This window comes from Malus domestica, chromosome 13 (genome assembly GCF_042453785.1).
Source record: "Malus domestica chromosome 13, GDT2T_hap1".
Lineage (NCBI taxonomy): Eukaryota > Viridiplantae > Streptophyta > Magnoliopsida > Rosales > Rosaceae > Malus > Malus domestica.
In genome coordinates this window covers 40,927,905-40,946,519 of record NC_091673.1, presented here as the reverse complement: position 1 = coordinate 40,946,519, position 18,615 = coordinate 40,927,905, and the positions used below count along the sequence as shown (strand labels likewise).

General features: G+C 40.0%; 1 long non-coding RNA gene across 1 annotated transcript; it reads right to left on the bottom strand.

Annotated features, from left to right (window-relative positions):
• Positions 1 to 6,188: 6,188 nt before the first annotated feature.
• On the bottom strand, positions 6,189 to 17,002 carry LOC139190753 (uncharacterized). Its single transcript, XR_011575126.1, has 4 exons — positions 16,731 to 17,002; positions 8,206 to 8,264; positions 6,585 to 6,654; positions 6,189 to 6,419 (listed from the first exon to the last, which is right to left on the bottom strand). It is a non-coding gene; the product is annotated as an uncharacterized lncRNA (long non-coding RNA).
• Between the last annotated feature and the right edge of the window lie 1,613 nt (positions 17,003 to 18,615).

Below are 18,615 nucleotides of genomic sequence, written 5' to 3'. Positions count from 1 at the left end.
GTAAAACTAGATTAGTTTAACATGTGAAATGTTCGTAAAGTATCATCACATGATTGGCTTTAGGGCACATTTCCAACATTATGGACGTCAAAAATCCTTTTACTGCTCTAAGTTTAGCAATGACGTATGATTACTTCAAAATGGCTTGGTTTGGACAATCATCCACTTCTCGGATAGACTACGCATAAATGCTTCGTGAATAGTGGGCGTACACCATTTTATCACAAGGACTGATGAGTTTATATATAAACACCTTCAAAAATGGTATTTATATTATTTCTTATCCACACATGTGTGTTGTTGATGCACTAAACCGGAGATCTTGGAACAACGTAAATCCGACCGTGAATCTACAAGAAATGTAAATAACACAAGATGTATCATGGTTTACCCCAAGGTGTGGGCTACGTCCACACTGATTGTATTTCTCTGAGAGTATTTGTGAGGGAGAGAGTGTTAGAGCTTTGCTCTAGATAAGAGCGGCTTAGGGTTTGTGAGGGTGAGGAGGCCCTTTTATAGAATAAGGGCTCATTCCCTAATTACATATTTACCCCTTCCTTTATTACATAATTACATTTGAGTCCCCCAAGTATTTATACGAGGTCTAAATATTGAGGCCTTAAGTATGGTATAAACAGTAGTCCCCCAAGTCTTCAGTCAAGAAAGTCTTTTGGCTTGAGACTTGAAATTCAGTCCATGTGTGGGCCGAAGTAACTAGATGTTGTCTTAAACTGATGCTCGATATGAGGCAGTGCTCAATCTGAAATGATGCTTAACTAGAAGTAGCACACGTTGCGAGGCTGCTTGGCTCGTGGCTTATGTTGCCTTGGTTGGCTCGGCTTTATGGCGTTTGAAGGTGAGGAAGTCCCTTTTATAGAATAAGGGCTCGCTCATCAGTACCTGAATAATGGGTTAGGAGTGATGCTCATGGCGAGGCGGTTGCTCAACCGGCGACGATGCTCTCTAACAAAGGTGAGGGAGTCTCTTTTATAAAATAAGGGCTCGCTCCTCAATACAGAAGTGATAGGCTAAGTCCCCCAAGTTTCATGAGTGCTCTCTAATGAAAGTGAAGGAGTCCCTTTTATAGAATAAGAGCTTGCTCCTCAGTACATAGATAATGGGCTCAGTCCCCTAAGTATTTTCATGAGGCCTAGTTGAGGCCCAATATATGGTACATAATGTAGTCCCTCAAGTCTTCGGTCAATAGAGTCTATTGGCTGGAGACATCAAATTGAATCCAAGTATGGGCCGACGTGGCGGTTGTTCGGAGGTGGTATTTGTATACCCTGCACTGAAGCTTTGTAAGTGAAGCTTTGCAAGTGAAGCTTTGAAGCTGGAGCTCTGTAAATGAAGCTTTTGAAGCTAGAGCTTTTGTAAATGAAGCTTTTGAAGCTAGAGCTCTGTAAATGAAGCTTTTGAAGCTAGAGCTTTTGTAAATAGAGCTTTTGAAGCCGGAGCTCTGTAAATGAAGCTTTTGAAGCTAGAGCTTTTGTAAATTGAGCTTTTGAAGCTGATTGACATGAGTGATACTCATGAATGTTTATGTTGATTGACATGAGTGATGCTCATGGATGTTGACATGAGTGATGCTCATGAATGTTGACATGAGTGATGCTCATGAATGTTTATGTATAATTGATATGAATAATGCTCATGAATGTTTATGTATGATTAACATGAGTAATGCTCATGTATATTTATATATGATTGACATGAGTAATGCTCATGTATAATTTTGAAGTACTGTGTGTACTTTTTATCACCTGGTTGGTGGTAATAGCGGCAGGTTGCCAAATAATTTTAGAGTACTAGGCGTACTTTTGATCACCTGGTTGGTGGAAATAGCGGCAAGTTGCCGAATAATTTTGGAGTACTGGGCGTACTTTTGATCACCTGGTTGGTGGTAATAGTGGTAGGTTGCCGAATAAATTTGGAGTACTGGTGTACTTTTGATCACCTGGTTGGTGATAATAGAGGGCCTGGCTCTTTGGGGCATATGGGCCTTCACCCTCCACATGACATTGCAGCCCATTATTTTGGGCTTGCCGTTTTTTTTATTTTTTTTATTTTTAATTACCCTCTAATAGGGTTTATACATATTACCTTCTGATGGGGTTTATATAGATGTCTCCGGAAGATAATAAAAATAAATTACATCATTCTGGTGGGGTGTTTATTCCTTGCTTTTGTAGTGTCCCCATGTGCTTCCCTTTTGCTTTCTCTTTTCACTTTCTTTTTCTTTTTCTGCGTATGCGCAGTGGATTTTGATCTAAATCTACCAATAGCATTGCTTCTGTCAGTGCTTTTGCTTTTCTTCTTTGTGAGCACATGACCCCTCCATGACTGCACCAATTTTTCTTTTTTTCTTTGCCTGCATGTTCTCCTATAAAACATAACAGGACAGCCTTGATCCCACCCACTTGCTCTTTCTTTCTTTTTTTTTTTCGACAAGATGATGGATGGAAATGAAGCTTTTGAAGGATGACTCCTGCTTCGAGTAGTATCCCCGTGCTTTTGTATGTTTATTCCTTGCTTGTGGGACCTGCACTGTCCAATTGGGCATGCGAGACGATCAGGAGAGAGAAGGTGAAGAGGAAAAAGGAGATGCGTTCCATTGTTGAACAACAAAGGCCGTCCGATCACCACTACTCTGATCAACGGCGACTGAAGCTCGACAAATTGAGCAGTTGGCATCGGGAACTCTCGGACTAGCGTTGGGAACACTCAGGGTTAAGACAAGAGAACTCATAGAGCCCTGGCCATATTGTTGAAAAGCTTCTCAGAGTCTTGAAAGAAAAGAGAAACAACTTCAACTACAAAACCTGGGCTGTTTTCATCCTATAGCCTCTTTAGCTGAGCAAATTGATCGTTCATGGCTGCCTTCTCGGTGCAAATACTAAGTGTAGTTGAACCACTACTTCTGCCACTGAGTCACGGTGTCCATGGTTGCCTTCTCGCTCAGTTCCTACCTGCACAACGGCTAGTTTTTTATTCGGCAGACAACTCGGGAACGATAATCCAGAAGTGGGCAGATCTTATATAATTCTTTGACCCTTTGACCCAGCCGCAATCAAGCTCAACATCATATGGATGGACAGTGGCAAGTACACGAGGTTTGATTGCTTGCCTTCAGTCTGAAGCAGTTGCTCCGTCAGCCTCAGAGTGAAGTCGTTTTCGTTGATGATGCTTTCTCTCATATCCATTTCTGCTGTGCTTAACTTTTCTTCGGTCGGATGATACTTTGGTTGTTCAAGCTGTGCCACGTGGTGACCTGCTTTCTCTCCATTTTACAAGTTTGTCCCTCACCCAAAATTCTGACAACGAGCAACGATATCAAAGTGCTGGGCCAAGATGTCAACAAGTTTTCCTTTACCTTCATCACCCCATTGGCAGCCCAACACCCCAGAGACCTGGCTCAGTGACTCAATTCGATTAATCCCCTGGTTGGGGGACCCGTCAACACTTAGAGGCGATGGGGTGGCAATTGAGGGCTTTACCGAGCATATGACGCCATTTCTCAGGTGCGGGAAGAGAATCGGCCTGTGGTGGTGGGACCCAAATGAGTTGGGGTTGGTCAGTGGACTAGAGTCCAGGGCTCTCAAAGAAGAGAGGTTGTTCATGGTGAACCCCTTTTAGCCCTTTGAATTACTGAAAGAAAATCTAACAGAGGAAAAAGCCTCCAACTCCAAGACTATTATGGGATTTTGAAGAGAGAGAGAGAGAGAAAGGTTACTGGGTTTCTGAGCTTTTTTGTGATTTTACAGATTCACGGTAGAGGTAAAAAAATGAAAGAGAATCGACACAACTTTTCGTATCGATTCCCACAGACTGCGCCAAATGTTGATGCACAAAACTGGAGGTCTTGGAACAACGTAAATCCGACTGTGAATCTGCAAGAAATGTAAATAACACAAGATGTATCGTGGTTCACCCCAAGGTTTGGGCTACGTCCACACTGATTGTATTTCTCTGAGAGTATTTGTGAGGGAGAGAGTGTGAGAGCTTTGCTCTAGATAGGAAAGGCTTAGGGTTTGTGAGGGTGAGGAGGCCCTTTTATAGAATAAGGGCTCCTCCCCTAATTACATATTTGCCCCTTCATTTATTACATACTTACATTTGAGTCCCCTGAGTATTTATACGAGGTCTAAATACGGAGGCCCTAAGTATGGTATAAACATGTGTCATACATGCATCTACTTAATTAGTGCGTAGACAAAAAGAGTCATACATGGCATCCCATGATTGAGGCACGTATTAGCTCTTTTACTATCTAGATATAGACACGTGGGCCATATATGCTTCTTTACAATTGGCGCATGTATGATTTCTCTTATCATCTAGATGCACATTTTAAGACAATGGTTAACATTATTCCACATTTCATATTCTAGGAAGCTTTGGTCCAGAATCACACAACACTCTCTTCTAAGATGTTTTGAGTTTCAGTATAGCCCAGATGGCAACGTAGAGCTTTTATACGTTAATCTTTAGCAAATCAACTAAGAAGCATCTAAGAGTATCACTGAAACTTCTCTAGCATGTCAAAAATGCTTTGTGTCTCACACCACAATTATGGAGACAATCTATTTTTCAATAAAGACATTAGTTGTCAGCACTCATGGAAAGACAAGAACACCTTGGGCTCTAAGCCTTAAAGTACAACAACAACAGCTAGAAGGACTTCCAAGTGTCAACACAAATAAGGACACTTGTCTAGAAGTAAATAGTGTGTGAACTCAATTCTCTTTTCAGATTGAGAATTTTTCACTTAGGCTAGGTCATGGAAAAAAAATGAGTCATGTCTGACCCCACCTTGGGAAGACATCTCATACTTTCCATCTCTTATTGAAAAATCATTTCTTTTATAAAAAGAAAAATTTTCAATTTCACGTATTAATGAAAGATTTGTCTGTGAGGACCATCTCTTTTAGTCATTTAACAAAACGAAGTAACATTCCTCACCATCTAGGGATAATGTCTTTATGAACCTTCTAAGACCGCTCTTATTTTTAATAAGTTTCAATTCACATTTTTTATGACTTTTATCACAAGTCACTCAATTTATTGACTATATCATATTCACAACCTATATTGTTTTGTGAAAACTTTGTTCCTCTCACATAACTGCAATGGTATGATTCCATTAGTGCTACTCCCACTGTTATTAGTACATTTTCTTTGGTTGTACTTCCCTGAGGTGGAAGATTCCTTGTAGTTTAATGGTACACTTCCTTTAGTTGCACTCCCACGAAACTTACAACCTTTTGTATTTAAGCTACCATTCTAGCGTAGAGATTGCTTCCAGACTAGTGGTACCCTTCCATTATTAGTACTCCCACTAGGCCCAACAACCTAGTTCTTGGAAAGTCATTAAAGTCTAGTAGTACATTTCCATCAGTTGTACTCCCACTAAACTTACGATCTTTTAGCGACACTAAGTAAGGATATTTCATGTTTCCCACATTCGCTTAATGATTGGAAGACTTTCCTATGTGAACAACAAGTTCACAGTCAATTCTATTGCAATTTAAATGTCACAAGTTCACAGTCAATTCTATTGCAATTTAAATGTCACAAGAAATTAGTCAACCGTCTCACCATATGTGGAACTAGTGTAAGCTAATTGATAATTCAAAGTTGTTACTTTGCTCATTCAATTGCTTTGGGGTTTTATGAACTAATTGTTGGCAGCAAATTTTCAAAAAAAAAGGTCTCCCACTAGGTTGGAAGAGTTCAATTGCGCCTATACCACCTTAAATGGTGTGTAACATTACCCAAAAATTCCAAAAATTCCTTTCCAAGTGATTGGAATCCTACTTACAATTTCATGGTTTTCCAAGAAGAGTATAATAGACTATTCTTTTGATGTACATATAAAGTTGTTGTTAAACCAAGGTTTTACGACAACGTACAATTAAAGAATAAGTTTTTTCTTCGGAAAAACATGGGAAGCATCTACTTAATCTCTCAAATAAAATTGCAATTGTAGTGAATCACTAATTTGAGCTAGATTTGAATAGCACTCCCATGAGGCTTTTTCAAAACTTACTAAAATGTCATAGTACCATTAATCACTTAGTTAGTGGGTCAAGTAATGACCTATCTCTAACCATTTTGAGCAATTAACTTTTAGCATTCCATATTTAAAGAAAAAACACATTTAATACAAGTTGAGGAATAGTGTCGTCTTAAAATTATAAAGTATTTTTAACTTCTCAAATATTGGTGCATCAAAAAGGACATATACTCCAAAAACATTGCTCAATTATGAAAGGTTGAACAAATGTTCAAAGCCAAACTAAGGAATGCAAACTCATTCACAATCTCCTTACATTTCCCAGCGAATCAAGCGCTTAGTATGACACACCCCAACCCGGGATGTCCACTAGGACTCCGAATCGAGCTGTGCTGGCTGACACCTGGAGGGTGACAAAACCATAAAGTATGATGATGTGCAAAAATGTGAATAAATTGAAACCTAAGAGTGCCTAAATACAAGAGTGCGCCGTGAGCAGAAATGAACCCATTTCTCACGTGACGTCAAAGCATAAGTAAAGTACAATAGAGTGGATTGAAAATCATACCATCGAAGGTAATCTCCAATACTAAGACTTGCCATGAATCCTCGTCGATACGAAAGCTCTACTACTAGACCTAGAGGGATAAAAACAAGAGTGAGTGGTAAAAAAATAGAGCTTTAATAAAGACCTTCTAAACGATATAATCCCTCACCATAACACCTGTTTAGCTTCTAGAAAATCATACTATGGATAAACATGAAATTAAAAGTATACTAACATTAAATCCAGAAGTATACCACATCACAACATCCCATTAGCAATATAAATAATCAAGTGCTTAATAACCCATACTAGCACGTCAGTCGGAGTCACCTATGGTGACCTGTGTGACTACAACCATATCTCATCAATCGATGCTAGCTTATAAGTCAGAGTCACCTCTAGTGATTTGTACAACTTATTCATATCTCATCACATATCTCATTACATATGCTAGCTCGTCAGATATCTCATTACATATGCTAGTTCGTCACATATCTCATTACATATGCTAGCTCATCACATATCTCATTACTTATGCTAGCTCATCACATATCCCATTACATATGCTCGCTCATCACATAGCGCATTACATATGCTAGCTCATCACATAGCTCATTACATATGCTAGCTCGTCACATATCTCATTACGTATGTTAGCTTATCACATATCCCATTACATATGCTAGCTCATCACATATCCCATTACATATGCTAGCTCATCACACATCCCATTACATATGCTAGCTCATCACAAATCTCATTACATACGCTAGCTTATCTCATAACATATGCTAGCTCATCACATATCTCATTACATATGCTAGCTCATCACATATCCCATTACATATGCTAGCTCATCACATATCTCATTACATATGCTAGCTCATCACATATCTCTGTACGACAAGATTGAGTGTAAATAAATACGCTCTAGTGCTACGATCACGTGAAGACTGTGCGAATAATCACGGGTCACCTACGAGTCGGAACCACCTATAGTGGTCTATACGACAGGCCTGTGCACCTACCTTGAATCCAAGGTGAACGTAAGGTGTGGGAGGTGAACATCACGTGAAGGACTGTGCCCTGGCCACGGGCGGGAGCACTAATACCAGGGTGCAGGTTTATGAGCTCTACTCACATCCGTTCATCACTAATTATTATTCAATCATACCAACATTATATACACACTTGAACTTACCTTGACCTCCGTATTGTGTGTAACACTATGCAGATTTGTACCAAATTACATACTAAAATATAAACTAATTATGGCATGGCATTTATAAAACGTAAAACCACAATCTCTCGTTTCTTCACACATTGATTTATAATCAACATTTAATCACCGAGATGAAAGGCTAAATCTCACATTTTTCACCAAATTCCTTCATATTGCTCAATTTCTCAAACAAGGCTATTGTCTCAATTATTTAGTCTCATTTATGGCATGGCTGCATCTAACGTCTCGTTAGACTGCCTACATACCCTAATCAGGGATCAAGTCATTCGTAGTTCGCATTAGTACTTCAAAGCATTAACAGTAATTATATGTAATAATCAATTTCTAACCGTTTGTGGAATTGTCAATCATATATATATATATATATAATATACAATAGAAAGGAAAAGACCCACTCACCTGAAGTCCACACTACGACTCCCTAGCACGCTTATCGAGACATCACGAACTATCGTCACCTGTGACCAATTATCAAATCACATCTCAGAATTCTGACCAATAGAATACATAATTTATATAAAACACATCACTACGTGATTCAATTCGGAAGATCTGCATCATGGATTTCCAATCTGTTGCTTCCAAAGTTCCACATTATACTTCTAGAACAACATCCTAAGGTTTCATTACGATCCAACGGTTCGATCTCCGCCAAATGCCAAAACCAAATGGCGGTCAACATTTTATTTTATGAAATTACAGCTCCAATTCGAGAAGATCCGTATGTCGGATTCCTGATACGTAAGTTTCTATAGTCCTCAAATATTATGTACTATAACATATTAAAGTTTGGTGATGATCCAATAGTCGGATTGTCGATTCATATCTTTACCAAGTAACGTAGAGGATTTAGATTCCAACAATCAACCTACGTCATACAATTACCAAAACTGAACTCAAGCCATCTAATTAGCCTAAGAATAACATCGATGGCCCCCTAGCCACGCGCCGCCGCACCAGCCACCGCGGGTGGCGGTCGGTCGCCCCATCTCGCCGGAAAACTCAACTATTTCTAAAAATTCTCAAAAATTACAAAAATGAAGATCTCAAAGAGTAGAGAAAACGTTATACATGTGGCCAAGTCCAATTTGGCCTGGAAAGGCTCCAATTTGCCTCGAATCCGTCGGGAACCCTAGAAATGGGTGTTCTTGATTCATCCCCAATTCGACTCCGACACACCAACCAATGATTGGGCATTGTTCTAGGCTTCAAGTGAAGTCCATTGGTGGTGGCAATTGGAAGAAATTGCTTCAGAAATAGGAGAATCGACACAAGACCCGTCGGTGTCACCATCGCCAAATGTCACGGATTTGACCCAATTTCCACTGATTCTTGATAGAAGAATGAAGGGGCAGAGGTATGGTGATGATTGCAGGTGGAAATGGGATGAAATTTTCCTGAAAAACGGTTTTGAACCGTCGAAATTCCACCGGTTTCGAAATCGGGTTGGGTCACCGAAAAGGTTCAGGTTGGGTCCTCTGCACCTTTCTCCTTTCTCTCCTCTCTTTTCCTTCCCATTGGTCCGTCTCTCTCCCCTCTTCTCCTAACTGGTCCGTCTCCCTCAACTCTGATTGGGCAGCCAATGCCCTGATTTCTTTCTTCTCTTCCGTTTCTCCTTCTTCCTCCATCAAAATAACCTTCTTATTTTAAAATGGTTTGAATTCATGGATATAAAGAACAACATAAGATAGTAATATACCCGCTTTGGATCACTATAGAAATATTTCGTACGTCTCACTAAATGTTGGTCAACGAAAGTCAATACCTTCGCATCTAGGGTATTCTCGTGAATTCACATTTTAAGATTTATAAAATCGTAAAATTTGGGACGGGTTGTTACATAGTACTTCACGGAATACAATTAGATAACCAAGTTATCTTATCTTTATTTAAGTTCTCACCACATATGCCAAAATGGCTTCGAGTACAACTAGAAAAGAAGTACGAGCCAAATTTGCACCATGTATACTTCATTAAGTAGAGAGTTAAAATTGAAGATCATAATAGTACTCACCCAACCAATATGAGTGAGATGTCTTCTCTTCAACATTAATAGCACCAACTATGCTTGAGCAATTTTATCCTTCTCTCTCTCGACTTTTTCAATTGGAGCATATGCCACCTAGGGCACTTCCTTAACTTTCGACCTAATTCTTGAAGAGAATTCTCATCAAGATCTTGGTTCTCTTAAGGGTCAAAGTGGATCCAATTCCTATGAGCAATAGAGATGTTCGATTATAACCAACATTACACCCTTTGGTGGAGCCTTTTGCTCTCATCCAATTGAGCGCAAGAAAAAAAAAAATTATGGGCAAAGGCTTAAACAATCATATAGTACTCATGCAGATAATAGGCCTTTCATTGGGATTAAATTTGAGTTTTAGACAATGGGCTCGACAAGTGGGTCTTCGTAAGTGTGGCCAGGTCAAATTTGGGAGAGGTGGCAGCGCTAAGCTTTTAAAAACCGACCCTTTTTGACACCCAAAGTGTCTCCTTAAATATTTTTCCTAGACACCACATCAAGTAAGAGGTGACCATTAATGAACCCCAATCCATGTTTAAAGAACATCCTAAATGTGGATCATTTTCCTAAATGACATGCTCATAATAAGCCCTACAACAATATCCAATTCATAATTAAATAATGAAGTATAAACAATCATATATAAATTAATCAGAAGATAATCACTTAGATAATCAATTTAAAATAATTACTAAGGAAATAATCACTTAAATAATCAATCCACATTAATTAAACAGATAATAGGAGATAATCTCTTAGTAATTCTAATTTTAATTTCATAATCAGGATAATATGAAAATCAAATCACCGAATTAGAATTAATCTCATGAAATAGTATTTTACAAAAGAATATTTTTCTCCATAGAAATGCTCAAGTCTCAAAATGAGCAATTAAAATGATATAATATCCTGTTTAAAATACTCGATCGAGACGAGTAATTTAAACTGACACAATATCTCAAAAAATTAGAGATTATCTTCCTCCAAGAAATCTGAAAATCCCAAATTTTCAATTTGTAAGGCCAATTTCCCAAGATCGTAGCTCACTCAATATGCATTAGTTTGATGCGTATGTTATACCACTGGAAACCCCAGATTACGAGCTACAACTTCTATTTCGGAAACAAATTCCAAAAACTGACTCTAATAGCACGAAAAGAGCTCCCAAATCTGAACATAAAATCACGGTTTATTCTCCAATTTTTCTGCAGAAATCCCAAATTTCACATATTCGCCAAGGCATGTCTGTGAAGCCATATCTTCTTCAATACTCGTCCAAATGACGTATTTTATATGGTTTTGAAGCTTATATGGCCGACTACAAACCCCAAGCATAAAACTACAGAAAAATCAGCTCCATGTACCCTAAATTCAGCCCGCAAAACGGCTGAAAAAACTAAAATTATCAAGAAATCACAAAACTAGGGTTTGTGATTTCTCTCAAACCATGGCCCATATTTGCACGAAGTTTTGAGGGAATGATTCTCACATATAGGATGACATATTTGTGGAGCCAAAAATAATCGAGAAAAATATGAAGGCGGCACCTGGATTCTAGGGTGAAAAGGACAAAATTACCCTTAAGGAATACCGGAACTAACGAGCAATGGACAATCATGACTCGATCAAGGTCAAAAGTGTTCAAAATAGGTAATTATTCAAAACCTATTTCATCCATCCTCATCAAATCTTCTCCACAAGGTAACCCCGAAATCATTCCTTTCAAATTATATTAATTAGCTAATTAATTGATTTATTACTCAATTAATTTATTAATTAGCTAACAAATTATGAATCACACCCAAAAAACCATCCAAATGGCCGGTCCCCATCCTCCCAAATGGGCCAGCCATACCCCTATAAATACCACCTCATTTTCTCCAAAACTCAATTCCAACTCTCTTGCAAAATTCTCTAAATTCTCCAAACACTTTTCCCTCAAAATTCTAACTTTGACATTGAAGGTTCTTCGGCCAAACCCCCCCCCCCCCCAATTCATCGTGGGCGCATGAGGCTCTTGGTCTTGACCCGAGGTGTTATTTGTTTTGTAGGTGTAATTTTGTCCAAGAAAAAGAAGACGGAAATTTGCATCCACAAATTGGTGCTTTCATTTTGAGTTGAGTCACACACTCGTAGAAGACTCTCACATTCAAGGTTTTTCGTTTTCTTGTTAATTTGTAGATTTTTTGTACGTTCTAATTCTTGGAGTTTTTTTTTCTAAAAATTCTTTGATAAAAACATAAAAGTAAAGTACAATGGCAAGAGATTGGGAAACCTCGACGAACAGAAATTCCAACGTTTAAGAATTATGACCGCGGCAATTTACAAGGCTCAACACAACGATGAGTTGAGCAGCCACCACGATAATCACCCTCGGCAAGGGCCACGGCGCCACAAACATGGCCCAAGCCATGCCATTCAAGCCCACATGGGCCCAAGCCTAAGGCAAGACGGCCCGAGCCACTCAAGCTCAACGCCAACCCAACTTGTTGCCAAGCCAAGCCTTAGCCTCCCACCCATGTGCGCCACAAACCGAGCAACCCACTCCCATGGCCCCGCCTGCGCCCGCAGCCCATGTAAAATCCCTTCCCAAATTTAGTTTATAATTTTACTAAGTTTTGGGTTTTTATTTAAAAAAAATGTTTTTGGATCTTAATTGGTGAGCCTAAGGGGTCCACCCACTGATTTGTCCCCCGATTCCCTTCCCTTTTTCTTTCTTTCTCTGATTTTTATAACATTCTCCCTCACTTTTCACTTTCTCTCTATCTCTTCCCTCTCACTTCCTTGCACACTCTCTCTCTCTCTTTCTATAGCTCTCCCTCTCTTCTCTGAAAACACACACACACAAAAACAATCACCACCATCACCTGGGCTTGATACCTCAAGAACCTACAGCCATGGTGCAGACTTCCCCAATGAACTTCGGTGACTTTTAAGGATTTTCTGACGTAGGTAAGCTGCAAGACTTCTTTGATCTTCCTTCCTCATAGTCTACATTACTTGGTTAGTGATTAAAAATGGCTTTGGTGAAGGTATTAGCACGAAAAACGACTTAAGGGGCATTTTCCAGAAATCTAGAAACTTCAAAACCGTGGTCGTTTGGCCATCTTTCAAGCCATTTTTCGGCCAACTCCAGCCACCACTCGATCCCCACTTGGTGCATAGATTATGGCGATTCCATCTTCGCTAGTTGTGTGGCTCTTTAACGGCGAAGTATTTGTGAGTGGACCCCTTCTAAAATGCATGTTTTAATTGTAGAAATGCATACATGAAAAGCATGATTTAATGATTACATTTTATGAAACGTTTTATGAGATATTATGCTTAGAATATTTTGGAATACCATACTTTCTATCGAACCCATGTTCTTTTAGGGTATCTGATGGATGATAATATACTATTTAGAACATGTTTTTACACACTGCTTTATAGTATAGATTATGGATGACTTTATAATATGAAGATGCTTTTGAGATATATGTACCTATATTTGGAAAGATTATATTCAATGTTTTTTGCATATCTAGTGGTCACTGTTCTGGGTGATGATACTTATATTGGCTTTGGCCGAGTATAGGTTGGTGCCTGAAGGTGATCATACTCTTATATTAGCTTCGACTGGGAGTAGGTTGGTGCCTGAGGGTGCTGACACTTTTATATTGGCTTTGGCCGGGTGTAGGTTGGTGGCTTCGGCTAGGCGTAGATTGGTGGCTTCGGCCATATGATACTAACAATGATACCACTAGTTAGCACACTATATGTACGAGATACGTTTTATGAAAGTTTTATGGCATGCTAGGGTTTCGGAAAACTATCACATATTATACTATTAGTTTTCATAAAACTTTGGGGGTTAGTATGTTGATAACTATTTTATTATATATATATATATATATATATATATATCAACTTGGTCCACTCATGTTTGTTTTGCGCTCCTCAGGACTTAGAATCGAGGCGTACGATCCCAGTGTCAAGGCACTTCCACATCGGCATCTTCGAGTCCTCTCGGTGTAGGACCCATCTCTTTGTTCATTCAATTTTATATTATTTCTTTTAGTGTTCTAGATTAGATGTGTGCTCTGAACATGTTCCTTAAAAGCATATTCATTATATTTAAATTTATAAGTCTTCTTTATTCCATGTTCTCAGCATTTGCATTCAATAAATGGCTTTCGTCACCCTCGGAAGTCAACCAACACGTGCCTATCCTGGTGTATGTGGGATATCGGGATAGGGGCGTGTTAGCCCAGCCTGTTACTGTGGCCTTCTAAGCAGCCCAAATTGGTCCAAGATTAGTTCAACCTTCCCAGCTTCAAAGTTATGGGCCTAAGATTGAACCGGGGGCATTTTTACCACAGTTCTCAATGGATTTGATATTCCCCAATTCCAATCTTGCGCCCGGAGTCTACCACACTTCCACTATTCAAGGAGATGCATTTCTTCCAATCCGAATGGCAAACAACACCTGTCTCGACAAGTCATAGAGTTGACTAGCGCCCTCACGCAGCAGATGACCTTGGTGAATCAGCTCTTGCAGCGCACTTAGATGCAACATGCCCCAAACGAGGTGTTCCGAAGTAGGACAAGGGTAGATTAAGAACCTCTCTAGCAGCGTTCCGACAAGCAGTCACTCGACCAGCCACGAACCAAGCATTTCGACCATGTACACTCCCGATTGGGCCCACGGACAGAGGAGCGTGCACTCTTGGTTAGGCTCACGGATGAGCATACACTCACGGTTGGGGTCACACTTCGATAATTAACATGAGTAGCCATCTAGGCGAAGCTTCATTCGTGCTTGGGCCTACAAAGAACATCTTCCACATCACATCAAAGTAGGCAGCATGACGAACGAAGAAAAACAGTCACTCAATTTGGCTTAAGCTCAACCAGCGGCCTGCGAAGAATTCCCTCGCCTGCTAGGAACGAACCATATGCACCGGAGCCGTGGCATAGACAAGTCGAGCATGTAGAAGAGTAGCCTAGACCAACAGGTCACGACTGGGAGCAACCAAGAGCTCTGCTACCCCAACAAAGGCAAATTCAGGAAGAAGTAGAGAGACTCTTGACCAAGCGATTGTGCGATTTCCAACGCAACGAGGTCACCGATGAGGCACTACAACAGGACACGACCAACATAAGCAGGTCACCCTTCATGGACGAGATCGGGCAGGCAAAGCCTCCACACGAGTTTAGCATGCCGCATTTCACATCCTTCAAAGGAGATGGAGACCCGAAGAGACACTTGAAGCACTATTGAAGCGCAATGATCTTCTATCGAAATAATGACGATCTCATGTGCTAGGTATTTGCTACCACTCTACAAGGCGAGGCATAAGATTGGTTCAACACCTTGCCGCCACAATCCATCTGGAGTTCCAACGAACTTTCTTTGGTTTTCACCAAAGAATATTCATCCTATCACTCAATTAAGAAGAAGTCTGACCACTTGTTAAACGTGAAGAAGAACCCAAAAGAGTCATTTCGCGACTATGTGAAGAACTTCAAAGCATAAAAGGCAAAGATAGTAGGATACAATGACTCAATAGCCAGAGCAGCCTTCCAAAAAGGACTTCTAGCAGACCACTCGTTGTTAAAAAAATTGATTATGAAAGAAGATCTAACTCTGGCAGACTCTTTCGCTCTGACAAAGAAGCATGCACTTTGGGACAAGGCTCGCCGATCTAGATGCGAGGACTTGAAAAAGAACCTGACATCACCTCCCTACTATCCAAACTAGAAACAACGGAGGACTTATACACATGTTTGGTAGTATCTAAAGCAGCAATAAGCTCTGCCATCATACAAGAAAAGCTAGGGGCCCAACTACTTGTATTTCATGGTTCAAACGCTCTCCTTGATGTGGAAACCAGTACCAAAAATTCAAAAGCTAACTTTGATGATAGTTATTGCAACCCGGAAGCTCAAATGATACTTTCAAACGCACACAATCATCCACATGATGCACTATTCAGCCCAATCCAGACACACGATGATAAACGCATTGACACTAACAAATGCAAAGTTTTCTGACGAACGCAGCAACTCAGCCCAAAACGTGTGCCAAGGGCACACAAACACTAGAATGGCACACTCTGAAGCAAGTTTTTTCCTCATTGCCCCAAAAGATTTTACATAGGAGCAACATGTACCGGCAGTTGAAAATCACCTCCTGCTACGCATCACACGGCCCCAGCCGACCGTTGCTCCATAATTCAGCTCTAGAGTGGCCTAATACTGGCAGTTGAACATTTATTGCTGCTTGTAACATGGCCTTAACTCCATGGCTTCCTACTGCGCCTTCATGCCTAGCTTAGGCAATGCAACATAATGGCCTAAGGACGCCCCAGAGGTAGGCATGCCTGCTTCACCCAATGGAGACTTTTGGCATTTGCACGTTGATGGCGCATCCAACTATAAAGGCTCGGAAGCAGGCATGGTCCTTGTCACCCCAGATGGTTCGATGCTCGAGTAGGCGATTACTCTAGGCTTCAAGGGATCCAACAATGAAGTAGAGTACGAAGCCCTACTAGCAGGCCTCCAAATGGCAAATGATTTGGTGGGGAAAAAGCTTGCAATTCATTCCAATTCTCAGCTAATCACCAGCCAAACTACTAGGGAGTACACGGCAAAACATCCAAGGATGGCACAATACTCAGAGAAAGTACGCAAGCAACTTGAGACATTTCAGACTTACACCCTCATTCACATTTCACAGACAGACAATGCCCCCACAGACGCACTAGCTGGCCTAGGCTCCGCCTTAGACCACCAACTCAAACACTCTATCCAGGTGGAATATCTAGACAAGCCAAGCATAGAGGAATGAGCCATATAGCTCTGATACCACTATTGGCAATTTCTTCTAATAATATAAGGAATTCAATATAGGACATACCTTGCGGAATTAACGAATTTTGGATCGCCGTCTCGTTCCTACGAACCGTTGCACGAACAACGATGCAAAGCTTCATCCAAGGGAGGATTCAGTTGTATCTAGCCCCATTAGATTGCCTACGTACCTTATGCCAATGCACAGGGATCAAACCGCTGTAGTTCTTAGTAGCCTCCTAATCCTAGGGCCAAGGTGATACCCTAGCGGCTAAACTAAGAGAGAAAAAGATTACTGGGAGTGGAGAGCATTATCTCTCCTCTCTATACCTAAGAGAATTGTTTTTTGTTGGTGTGTTTCTCCTTTCCCAAAGCCCTCATTATATAGTGGCTAGGAGGGAAGAGAGAAAGGGAAATGGTCAATGTGGGACAAATACCACATATCAGATAACACACCCTAAATTGGGTGTATAAATCCTACAAAAGCAAAATCACGATTCCTCGTTTTCCTTCTCTTTTGCACCAAGTATCAGGCTGAACTCCATCGCTTAAATTTCACCAAGCAGCTCATTGAGAGCAAGCCTAGAATGTCTGCCCCTATTTTCTTTTGCATCGGCCTGAAAGACCGAATGGTTAAGAAAATAATTTGTTCATCTGTTTTTTTTTTAGCAAAGGAAAACAAAAGTGGTCAAATGATAAAGAAGAGGAAGGCAACAATGTTTTAGTTTGAGCTGAGATCTTTTGCTACCAAAATTTCCAATTAGATTTTGCACTGAGCCGAAAAAATTTCCAACTATTTTTTACTTGGCAAAATTTTTTTCATTTTCAACTACCGAATGGATTGAAAACTTAAGCTCCCCAAGCATAATTATTTCGCTAATTTTGGCTTTTAACTCGAATAACTCAGCCGAACAGGATTGCTCCATAATGGCTTTATCGCCAATAACCATATCAACTGTCATGGTTTTTTCATACGAAGCTTTGTATCGGCCTTGATCGTCATTGGAGCACTCCTCTGACGAATCATTTTTGAGTCGATATTTGGCTTAAAATCAATTTCTTCTAGCCCAACCAAATTTTCAGTCTCGACATAAATAATTGGTGGCCTAGGTTTTTTTTTTCGGCCTGGTTAACAATTTTCCTAGGCTGACGTTTGATTGTGGCCTTGACATCTAATGACACACCCCAACCTAGATATCCAAATGACACTTTGATGGCAAGTGCTAGCCGACACTCAAAAGTGATGAAAGCCATAATCATGTGAAAATGCATGAACATGGTAGAACATATAATCGAAAAGTCATGCAAGAAATGACAATTAAAGAGATCATGCACTGATAAAGAAACATTAGTAATAGAAGGAAGGCCATAACATAAAGAGGACGTTCACCAATCACAATTCCGAAAGAAAAGATACAAGAATATGTTCAGAGCATACTACTACTTGGAAGTGCTAAGAAAAATGAAAGACAATAAAATTACAATTACACATAAGAAGTCATACAATGGTAGGAGGACACAAAATCACGGATAGGGAAATGCCTCGAAGCTCGGGTCATATTCCTAGTCACTATGTCCTGAAGGGGGTGCAAAAATAAAAGGTGAGTGGACCATAATTTATAATAATAGTAATAATACAAAAACCAATTTCTTTCTGAACATACTAACCTCCTGTTTTGAAAACATATATAATACTACATACTAGGTTTTTCTAAAAACTCTACATGCTATAAAAATAAAAAAATAAAAAATCATCTCTAAAAGTGGTAGTGAATCGCCTGAAGGCGAAACCAACGAGTCTCGGAAATCAACACGACGATGTACTCAAATAGGGGTATCATAGTCGCCTGAAGGTGAAGTTGTACGACACTAGGTTACGCCAGTGAAAAAATGCGGTAGGTCCCATCACCCGAAGGTGAAGCTGTATGACTCTGGGTTATGCCAAAGAAGAA